Raw genomic sequence first — 12,463 nt, forward strand, 5'->3', positions numbered from 1 at the left:
CAGCCTACAATTCATGACATTAGAGAGGAGTACTTGGAGATGTGTATTTTGGGGGAAAATTTAATGTTGGGGAAAATAGAGATATGGTGCCCTGGTGAGTGCTTTTTAAAAGAATAAGGCTCACAAGAGTTGGAAGTGTTTTTAAATTTCAATGTATTATGTCTCTGAAAATTATCTCAGTTTTAAAGGGGAGTGAGAGGTAACATTCAAGAACAATTTGTACCAGTAACGCTGCCTCTGATGGGGGCAGACTACAAAGATGGAAGGAGGGACATATTTCAGCTCCCTAAAAAACTGAGCTATCAAAGAAGAAAATGGGCTGTCTCAGGAAGTGCCAAGGGAAGAAAGGAGAAGTGGTCTATACTATATTAAGTTTCCTTCAACTTAAAAACTCTGTTATTGAAGTTAGGAAAGAACAGATTTTTATTCAACATTCAAAAAGTGTTTTTAGACAGTGCTATTCTGTAACTTACATATTGTAATGGTACCTTGTAATTCACAAGTGTTTTGGCATGGATTGTCAGCTCTCACCACAGCCATGAGAGCTCAGCACATAAATCAACAGACTGAGCCCTACAGAGATTCGTCTGTGGTCCCAGGGTACCACATTGGTAGGACTCAGGGCACAAGGACAGTTGGAGACCCATGTGCCTTTTACCTAAATATTTAAAAGTTACACATCAAGCAACAAACAGTTAAGTATGTCTCAGCATCCTATTTGGAAAATGTATCTTCAAACCACAATATTAAAAAAATACTTTTTAATGACTAAAAGTTGGCAAAATATAAAATATGACTGAATTTAATTGTTATTAATAAATGCTATTGCACGTATGAATGTCCTATGCAGGGGCTCACAATATTTAAAAACAAATTAATAATTCATGTTATATATTTATTCCACAAAATGTACTTTTTGACTTCATTTAATAAAATCACCAAGTTGTTACCAATATTTTCACATAATTTAGATTCTGTTGCACATAATGATCTATAATTTTAAAATGTAATTGGATTCAAAGTAAATACATTTTAATATATTTTGTTGAAATGCAAATTAAGATATTGTAAAAAATTAAAAATTAAAAATATTTACATATTTTCAAGTGTATTTTCTTTTAAAATATCAAAAACTAAAATGTAAAATTGGTAAATAAAATTTTTAAAGCATTATTTTATAGGCTGAACTTTTTAACAATTTGAAAATATAATACTAAACATTATAAAAAATATTCACTGTACAAATTTTTAATGTCCCTCCAATTGTCAATAAAAAGAATCAGTATTCATATATGTTACATCTAGATAAAACTATCTACATACAAATTTGAAAGTAATATAAATTGTTTAATATTACAGTAGTTTCTAGCCACCATGAAAATTTTTGAGTACCTCCAGAATCATAAAGTAGAACAAAATAGCAATCAAAAAAGACCCCAATTGTATTTCAGAAATTGATTATCCCCATGCCTTCTGAGAGAAAAAAACTTAATACACTAATTAATTTGTCTTTTATCTTAACTATGCACTTTCTCTGCTCAATCCTTCCCATACTGTACAGCGTTGTCTGCCTCTGGCTTCCACAACCTACAAGCTTCCATGGTGCTCAAGAGCGCTCTCTGTCTAAGGGAACAGGGAAAGAGATGAGAAGACTTTCTGGGTGGCCTAAATGGTTTTAGTCATGAGAGCAGATGTTCAGAGTCATGGGTCACACTCTTAGTACCAGACCTCCATATAGAGACACCCAAACATTTTAAAATTAATTTATCATGTTGCATGTGTTTGTGATTTGTAGGTTGCTCTAAAACACATGGCCCCTCTTTCCCTGCCTAAGAGTGGTAGGATTTTGTTGAGCCAGAATTAATCTAAGCAAATGCCCTTTAAGTAGACCACTGCAATATTCAGAGGTGGTGAGATCCCGGTGAATAAAGATATCAAAGCAGAGATTTCCTTTTTAAAGTCCACACAAGCAGTGAAGTGATTTGTAATTTGGGTTGAACTATATGGTGTCTAAGGTTCCCTGGAGTATTAATCAAGGCTTAGTTAAAAAATATTTGTATCCCACCATCAGAGTATATATGCTTATTTAACTCACATTGAAAGTTGATTTGAAGTAAAGTTCTATCAAGTCAATTCGGTGATCAGCTATAGCCTAGTGTAATGCCAAAATAAGGAAACCTACTATTTTAAGGGACTCAGTGGAGCTCATACACGGAGATGAGAAATTTTTCAGTCAGAAGTCTGAATCAGGTCCTTTTTTGTGAAGAGACTCCTCTAATCTCCTATCCTTTCCCCCTCTACAAGGCAATTCCTCTGAGATGAAAGTCAAGTTTCAGAGTGGGCTCATATACTCACAGAAACCCTCACTTCCAGAGATAAAATACAGTTCACTGAGGACTCGACTCATTAGAACAGAAGTCAACTGAGTCATTTTAAAAAGATTTTAAGACCATTTGTTGAAACAAAAAAGTTTTAATACTCTCAGTTACCCCAAATACATACCCAAACAAAACCTTCTTTTTCACAGACTCTACTGTGAACAGAGAGTAGAAGAAGCAGCTGGACTCTAAGCCAGGCCGCCCAAGTTACATCCCAGCATGCACTCCCTACAACAGTGTGAGGCTGGGCGAGTTCCTTAAATTCTCTGCTTCTCCATGTCCTTGTCTCTAAAATGGAGGTGATAACAGTGCCAAGGTAGCAGCACGACACAGATCCAGGGACGCTGCTCACACTGCAGGTGTGCTAATGATGCCCTGGAGGAGTGTACCTGCCGCATAACAGGGCTGTAGTGAGGACCATATGAGTTGATCCGCATAAGGCGCTTAGACCAGAGCCTGACACCTAATAAACACTCAGTGAGTATAAATTATTGTCACACTAGATTTTGTAAGAGAATGGTCAAGAGGAAGAAGCAGAGAAGAGCAAGAAAAACAAAAACAGAGTCGTTACCGTACTGACTGAGTATCTAAAGAAAAGAAAATAAAGCGGCTAATTGCTTTTCTAATCTGGTAAGTGTCAATTAATGATAAACATAGAAAGGGATATATACTCCATCATGAGTGATCCACATCTTACCTCTAAGAATACAAAAGTGAAAACCACTCGGGAATCAGAGAGCCTCCTGCTGCAGCGAAAAATTAAATGACTAAGTAGTGAAGCTATTTCTTTAAAGCATAATGCAGGAAGTGGCCCGTCTGGAACTCCAGGACTTGGGGAGGTAAGCGTGACTGTGACAGCTAATGGGGAACGATTTATGATCAGAGCCCATCGCCGGCATATTATTCACCAACTGCTGACAGGCCCAACCCTTGACAGTGAAATGAGTGGGGATGGTATCAGTCACCTTCTGTCAGTCCAGTTGCAAATCTTCTAGTCAGCAGCGGAAACCTAGAAGCAGAAACGGGAAAGGGAGAAGTCGACAGGTTCAGCCATGGCTGGGGGTGCCCCTGACAGGAGGTCAGAAAAGTGAAATGAAAAGAGCAATATTAATTGAGTCAGCAGTGAATGCACGAGTCAGTACTGCCCATGACCTGTACCAGAGAATCTGAAGGGCAACACCAAGAGAAAAGCAAGCGCTGGTATGTCAGAGAAAACTGGTTTCAAATCCCAGCTCTACTACTTAATAAATGGCCTTGGGCAAGCTACTTAATATCTCTAAGCCACCATTTACCCATCCATAAAATAAAGATAATAAAATCCCCCTCACAGGGAAGAGTTGTAGAGATTTATTAAGATAATGGATAAGACACGTCTGGTACAATGTCTGGCAAGTTGAAGATATGCAGTAAACCTTAATCCCCATTCCAGGGCTGCCCTAGGGGGCTCACAGCCAAGTGAGGTGGGGGCAGGGGAGATGCAATTAAATATGTTACAAAACAATGTGCTAGAGATGAGAACAGGACCTCAGGAGGACACAGAGGGATCTCCCAAGCCCAGCCCGGAGAAGGCAGGAAGCAGCAGAGGAGATGCTCAGGGAAAGCTCAAGAGAAGATGAGTGTGGGCTGGAGAGTTAAAGTTAGCCAGCAGGAAGGACAGAGAGCAGAAGGCACATGCCCAGGCCTGAGAACAAGAGAAATCACAGGAGTAGCTGTCCTGGATCTCTGACCTGCCTCAAATTCTGGAAGTTGCAGCTCCAATCTACCTACCCTTCTTGCCTTGACTTTATCTGGCTGATTTGTCTGTTGGCTAGTCACTGTCTAACCCACTGTTAAGAAATAATACCTATCTTTCTGAGACAGGATAGTAGGAAACTAGGAAAAATTCCTTGGCAAGTAGAATAGGAAAACTGAGACAGATAGCTGAGCACAGTGACCAAGCAATTTACAGCCAGATACAAAAAGTCACCTCCCTTAAGATAACATCTAGGCCCCAGTTGTATTTCAGCTCCAGGCCCAGAAAAGCAGCAAAACCAAGTAGGCAACTCCAGGACCAACTGCAATGACTAAAGATCCCCTGCCCCGCCACTGACCAATCAGAGGAGACCATGATCCTGAAAGAGCACACCTGGAAAACTGATGAATATTCTGCTGAAACCCTCTCCTGAGACCTCCCCTAAGATTTCCACCTGCAAGAGAGAGATAAAAGTCTCAAGACAAAGGACCCAGCACATGAGCTCTCCCTCCAGGGAGCAGCTGGCACCATCTTCCTTTTCTTCTTCCCCCACTTCTCTCCTCACAGGAATGCGTCTCCTAAATTCTAAGGCAATGGGCAGCTGGCAGCATGACCCAGGATAATCCCCTGAACTCATCCCCAAGTCCCCTTTTCTTTGACTTCCCAGTGAGCTAAGGCAGTCCAACCTAAGCTCTCCTGTTGCTTCTTCTAGGCTAAGCATTTTCTCACCACTCTTGGCAGACCCATTCTCTCCCTTGAGGACGTATTAATAAAACCCTTACACATCCACTTTCATCTCGCTGATCTGTAATTCTTTACTGCATCAGTGAGAAGAACTGAGCTTCCAGTAACGTCTCTACCACCTGTAATGCAGTATTATGATGACATAAAAACAAGATTAGCCTATTTGACTATGTTCAAGGTCAGCATGCTGGGATGATGTGGCCAATGCTGAATAGGAAAATCCCCATGGTTGCAGCTCACTGTGCTGCTGCACCCAAACAGTCAGCACATAACTGCTGCTCTCCTGCCCTTACTCAAACAGCAGAAAGATAAAATACATAAATGCAGGTTGTTTTGCAAGTTTAACAGGGGAAAACCAGGTGTCCTTTTCAGTGCCCAGCTTTTGGATGGAGCCTCCAGTGAGTGTGGAGAGAACACTGGGAATTAGTGCTTACTATAAAGGAAACTCACCCAGACATCTTCCTATCATCCTCCCTAATTTTCAACAAGAAAGAGACACTTTCAATCTGATTGATGAGCCAGAGATATAAAGCCATTTTTATTTTTCTTACTAGCAATCAAGGTCACTGTATGTTACACATCAAAGCCCAAGTATGGAGACAGGACACCCACTTCTTGCCCCATGTGCTAAGCTCCAGGGCAGGGTCTGTCCCTCAGTAGCCCATTCAGCTACCATGAATCTTACTTGGCTTTCTAACATCTACATGGTTTATAAGCTAAGCAGACACATTCAGGGCCTCTGTTGTAGAAATGGCTTTTCCATTCTTCTCTATCTTCTTTGACTGTACCCACTACTACCAGGGCAAGGAAGGAACAGTCTGGGACACATTCTGGGTCCAAAACTACCTTGGCAATGCTTGGCTATTTGAGATTCAGAGGAGAGGATGGAAGAAGCAACTGGTTCAACTCATATTCAGCTTTTCTTAGCACACTGCACTGCAAATTAGAATATAGTAACCTAGATATCATCAGATACTGTTTTGTCTTCCATTTTTACTGTGGTTAGTTGTGTATATCTATCCCTTACAGTAATTCCAGAGGGAGGTGAGTTTAGAAAATAAATGAGGCATGAAATCCTCATCCTGAAATCCCTGTCAGTGATAAGAACCAAAATTAGATTTTATAAAACACAAGACTAAAGTTAGGAACATAGAAACAAAGAAAGCAAATATGTTACCTATTTAAAGAGATTACCTGAAACTCAGAAATAAGAGTGATGATAAACATATTTTTTGTGATCAATAACAGGATATGTTGATTTTATGAATAGTCAGTAAATGCACTTTAAGAATTTGTAATATCTAGGGATATTTAAAGGTTACATAGAAAATCAATCAATGGATTAACCAATAATTATTTGGGGAGGGTGCCTAGTTTTAGATTCATGATTACTGAGATATTGGAGAACACAGAAGTAGTCAACAAGAATGTTTGGGTACTCCCTAAATGCAAGGTGCTATCCTAGATATAAGTAATTAAAAAAAAGTCTCTATCCTGATGTAACATGGTTGGAAACAAGCTTAATTAGGAATAAGAGCATTTCCTTTGGAGTCAATAGACCCTAGCTGAACTCTAAATAGCCATAGCCAAATGTCGCAAATTCTACTGCACTTTAAGTTTTCTCAACTTAGAAAGGGGATGAGACCCACCTTATTGGCCTATTATCAGAAGTAAAGAAGATAATCTATATAAAATTTCTAACACTGCCTGGCTTATGATAGAAGTTCAAAACCATGAAATATCTTCCCCTTTTCTTCCTTAGGTAGATTAAATTTTACCCATGAGGAAACTGATGAATAACACAGTGCAGAACATGTCAAGGGCCAGATAAGCAAAGCGGAGAAGTCAGGGCTGCAAAATTTTGAGAATGCCAGTCCATTCAGAATGGTAAGAAGTTGATTCTGAAGTATGGTGGAAATTGAACTAGAATTAATCAGGATAGAGGGTGGGAAAACTCTTTCTTTTTGGTCCCAGACTCCTTGTGAAAGGGTTACTGACACCATAGCAACTTGGAAGAGTTGACCCGATTTCAGACTGTTAGAAGAAGCAGGGAATTCAAATTATTTACCATGGCTTATGAGCTAAAGACAGTCAAGGACGCAACGCCTGCCTGCTATATGTCCTGGCGGAGGGGGAGGAGGAAGAAGAGGAAAAGGAGACAACAGGAAGAAGAAAGAGGAAAATGAAGAGCAGAAGTAAAAGAGGAGAGCAAGGGGAGGGAAGAAGAGGAGAAAGATGATATGTGTCACAGACGACACAGCTGTAGTTTGAAACAGTAAACCTGAAATAGGCCCGTTAAATCTAATAGTTTCATCATTGTGTCACCAGATTGAGCTGCTCTGAGGAACATTTTGTTATGATATATGAGCAGGGTGAGGCTGATTAACTAAATCTATATTATACAGTGCATGAGAACTCAACAAAGGTTTAGTTGTTTGAAAGGACAGCATTGAATTTTGGCCAAGCTTTTAAAAAAACGAATATTTCTTGTTGGAAAATAATGTTAAATATGATAATGTTAGAAGAAAATTTTGCTATAATTATTGTTCCATATGTTACTACCTTCAAGGGAAAATATATTCATATACAGTGAGGATGATCCCCCTTATGAGTTTTCAGATTCATTTTTTAAAGTGAATGGAGGAGCTTTATTAAGTGATTGTCGATTGAAAGCCTTTCAAGGGGAACAGCCCGAGCACCAGGGTAAACATGGAGAAGGCCAGGGAAAGACGACCAGCTCTCCAGGACCACAGCCCATGGGGGGCTGGAGAGCTTCATGGATTGCTCAAGCTGGAAGGGGCATCCAGAGGTTATTAGGTCCACTTCCCTTCCTGTAGGCCACTTCACTTGCTCTTTCATAAAAAAGTCATGTTTTACATGTAAGGTAGAGCTAAAGACAGAATAAGTATTATTAATAAGTGATAGAAGCAGGAGAGAAATCTGGATATTTCTCTCCCTTAGAATGAAAAGCTCCAGCTGCATCTGTGTAGTCTATTTCTGCCTCTCCAAGAGTTAGGATAGGATCTGACACATGAGAGATACTCAGTAAATATCCATGACAGGATTGAATGCATCCCACCCTGCTTGGGATCTCTCTCCAGTATTGTTCTGAGAGCCCTCCCAGGAAATTTAGGATTCAACCGCCCTCACTCTGGACCAGAGTTTTGGCCACAGTTTCTCAATTTTCTTATTTACAGTCTATATTTTCTAATATCTCTTTTATAAAATGAGGATTTGTGTGTGTATGTGATTACTACACACCCCAAAGGCTAGCTGAAAACTTAACAGCTTATCCTATTATGACTCACAGAGAAATTTTAAATCAAAACGCTGGCAGGATTTCTTGAACAATAATTATCTTTGTAGTAAATACAACACAAAAAATATCAAAGCTTTCTTAATAATCAGTAATTTACCTCTTCCATTAAACCTTCCCTGAGAACACTAGCCCACATGGATCTTTATTTCCCTAACTTCTATTGCAAGCTGTATCTATAATGGCTGGGGAGTTACTTGGCTAAGTAGTGCCCTATAATTTTTCTAAATGTTTACAAAGATATATTTTGCTTTCTCAACAAGCACGGGAGCTCTTGGAAAAGGGTTGTATACTATACCTTATTTAAGCCACATAAAATTATATGTGTAATTTTGACAGAGTATATTATACTGGCCTGTTTGTACATCATCAATATGTCTATAATAAAACTTTTGAAAATCAGTCAGTCATACAGATGTTCCAATGCCACTTGTTGCTAAACATCTTAATGACACTGAAGAGGTACCTAGCCCACCTTCAGAGGGACCAGCATGCACAGGCTTCTCAGAGCTACTGAGAAGTGAGCAGAATTCTGAAGGCCAAAGCCGGAACAGCCTGGGGAAGTCAGGGTGAAAGGAGACAGAGGGTGCAGCATTGATGTAGACCCAAGGACAGGACCTGAGAGTTGTGGCTGGGGCAAGACAAAGTGAAGCAGGAGAGAATACAAGGACTTACCATGAAAGAAATAAAAATAAGATGAAAACAATTAGCTCTCTTTAATTTAGAAAGATAATGGCTTAAAAAAAAGGACAAAATATTCACATCTTCCCTTAAAACATAATTTGAAATGATATGCAAGATAAATTGGCAAACAAAATATTATTTGAGGTGGACTTTTTAAAAGAGCATTTAGAAAAAATCCAGTGGGATCTCTGACAGATTTTTACCCAAAGCATATTTGTCACCAATGTGCTTTTAAATTGTACCATTTTAGTACATTTTTTTTAAAATTTTGAAATAATACTGCCTCCTCAGTCCTATTAGTCCCAGTTCTGTCTCCAGGGAAAATTAAATATAAATTCACAAAGTAATAATTACTATGAACCTTGTGTAAGGAAGGCTCTCTTCAACCCACTATCAGAACACTAAGGAGGTACTTCTGTCTTTTTAACCCCATTATTTGGCTCCACCATGCAAGGCTTTTGACTCACTAAGAATTTTTGTTCCAAGGAATAAGTAAATACTTTTAAAAAATCAACAAAGTTAGATTGAAAAAGGCTAACACTGCACACAGCAAATTTAACAGAAAGATTGACTGAAAACCCCCATCATGTTAACACATTCCAAAACTGCAAAATTGACCCAGGAAAATTAGACTTAGTAGAAATAATCATTACAAAGTCAAACTGACAGTGGCTGAAACTGCACTGTAGAAAAAAAAACTGTGTTATCAACTAAAAATGACAAAAGAATAATTTTCTTGCCCAAATTTTGATCTGGAGTATCTGATCCAGGAAAATTGGACCTGGTAGGAATAACTGACATAAAAGAAAATTCAGATTGGCAGGAGCATTATTGCAAGAATTTTTATAGATGATTGATTAATCAAATCATTATTATAAATTTTATGCATTAAGAATTATTCTGAAGAAAATAATTTTAATTAAATAGAATTGGAAAAATAGTAAATGGCTTAACTGAACTCTATAGAAAATTGAACAAGGTGTTAAATTGGCTTGAGTTCATTCTCAGAAGGCTTTTTCAATGAAAACTCATCGATTAGAATCCATCATTGTTGGTATAATTCTGATTTATTAACACAAAGTTCAAATATCATCACTGTCTAAATGTTGGGGTCAAAGTAGCACTGGGTTATCCACATTGTTCTCCAAAGAACAAACACAGGAAATTCATATCCCTATAAAAAGGTTTCTAGCAAAGTTTAGACCAATAAGTGATAAATCCAACATCCATTTTAAGGAAATAGTGGAGTCTTTCAAGTCAAATTCTGATTCAGAAATAGAAGGTCATATTAAAGGGGAATTAATATTGCTCCAGGGTGGCCTCTACAATGTTCTTATATTTGAGTACCACAAATTCAATGAACAATTATTTATTGTGCATCTACTTGTGTCAGATCCTTTACTAAATGCTGAGACTGAGCCATGTAGGCTCGGTCCTGCCCCTGGAGTTTATTTAGCAGTCTGTTCCACAGAGAATCTAAGAGAGCTCCCTCTAGGATCATCTGAACTCAGAGCTGTTCTTAACCAGGTTACACTGTGAGCTGTTTCCCACCAACTCTTTTTGTAAGAATAAAAACTTGTGCAAATGAACATCAAGAATATTGATAAGTGAGATTGTATTTGACAGATATCTCTTGGGTCAAACCAGATTTACTTAATATAACAGTTAACTATATATGCTGATTTGATTGGGCTAAGGGATGCTCAGATGGCTAGTGAAACGTTACTTCTAGGTGTGTCTCTGAGGGTGTTTCCAGAAGACATTAGCATTTAAATGGGTAGATTGAGCAAAGATTGCCATCACAGGTATGGGAAGGTATCATCCAATCCATTGAGAATCAGAATAGCAACAAAAAGGCAGAGAAAATGAATATTTGCTTTCTGCTTGAGTGGGGCCATCCATCTTTTTCTACTCTTGGACTTCTGTACTCCTGGCTCTTGGGCATTTGGACTCAGCCAGGACTTATACCATTATCTCCCCTGGTCCTCAGGTCTTTAGATTTAGAATGGAGCTATCTCATCAGCTTTCCTGGGCCTCCAGCTAACAGGTGGCAGATCATGGGACTTCTCTGCTTCCATAATCATGACACCGTGAGCCTCATGACATCTATCTAGCTGTCTGTCTGTCTATCTATCCATCTATCTACCTATGGCACAGAAGAAAGTAATCATGTTCAGGACCCAGATCAACAACAGAAAAATGCAAGTATAAGGTTTCATTCCCCTAACTAACAGGGTAAGTTTACCATGAGTAGTGACACCTGAGCAAGAGAGAGCCTGCTAAGACTCTTAGTAGGAGCAGATTGACCCAAATTGCCTGGAGAGACCACATCACCTGGGTCAGATGCCTTCAGCAATCCTGGGCCATGCCTACACAATCTGCCTATAGGGTACAATGCAGGACAACATAGACACTCAGGAACAAATAGCTTTCATGTATCTCTTTAAGCCTCCCATGAAAGTATAGTCTGGTCCAAGTACATTTGGAAGTCAATACCATAGAACCAGAACCAGGGTCAGTTGAACAGCTATCTATACCAAGCTAGCAGGGAGCTATGGGGCCTATCCTTGAAGCAGTCAGTGATACAATGTGAGAGAAATAAATTACTCATCTCTTTTATTTTTTATAGAGTTTTATGAGGAAGACTTCCATTTATCCCTCAGTATTCATCCTCTCCTTCTTACATGATAGTTGAATCATTGGCTGGGCAATTGACCATCGAGCTAGAAACACATTTCCCAACCACATGGCTAAGTTCTGGTCAACAGAATATTAGTTCAGTTGATGTGGGCAAATTTGGGTTATGCCCTTAAGAGAAGGATAAAGCCCCTTTCTATAGAAGTAATAGAAATATAGACAGCTAGCTTGAAATACATGGATGAAGAAGACATCTTATCCGGAGGGGAGGGGGCACCAAAAAAATACTTCCCAATAACATTCCCACCACATGGACTTGTCACAAATATTCCAGGTCCCTTAGAGCTTTGTGGGCATTCAAAAATTCCAGACTAGCTTGAACCTTCATGTGAGAGAGATACTGATTTACATATTCTTTAAATCAATGTTTTTGGGGGCCCTTATTAGAACTAAATTTATATCAAAACCAGTTGAGCCATATGACTTTTTTTAACAGCAATGGTTAAATGTTAGGAAGGTTTTTGTGTAAAAAAGAATATAGTACAAGATGTCTATACTGTCTCCATCTTGCCCACAGGCCATCTGACAAAGGGTCCCAAATATAGCTTTAGAATTTAATAAACTTCATTGTTTGTGCAATTTGCTTGAAATAGTCTGTATTAATTCATGAAACCTTCTGATTGACTGAATCATTTTATGCTGTATAGAGATCAAAAATCTTCAGAAAAACAATGCAATTTAACCATAGGTTTTACTGGATATATTTTAATCTTTAACAAATCAGATAGTACTTCACAGTCTTGTTATCACAGGGCCATCATTCTAATAATTCTAATAATTTTAAAAAAATGAGTAGGATTATAATTAGCTACATTCTACTTTTTTAAACAATGGAAGAATGATAAAGAACAGAGTTTATCCTACAGTATGCTTTTATTAAAATCACTAGTTTATCAAATACTTACTGAGTAC

Source organism: Pteronotus mesoamericanus, unplaced genomic scaffold (genome assembly GCF_021234165.1).
Source record: "Pteronotus mesoamericanus isolate MK-2021 breed Mesoamerican mustached bat unplaced genomic scaffold, CSHL_Meso_final contig_74, whole genome shotgun sequence".
Taxonomy (NCBI): Eukaryota; Metazoa; Chordata; class Mammalia; order Chiroptera; family Mormoopidae; genus Pteronotus; species Pteronotus mesoamericanus.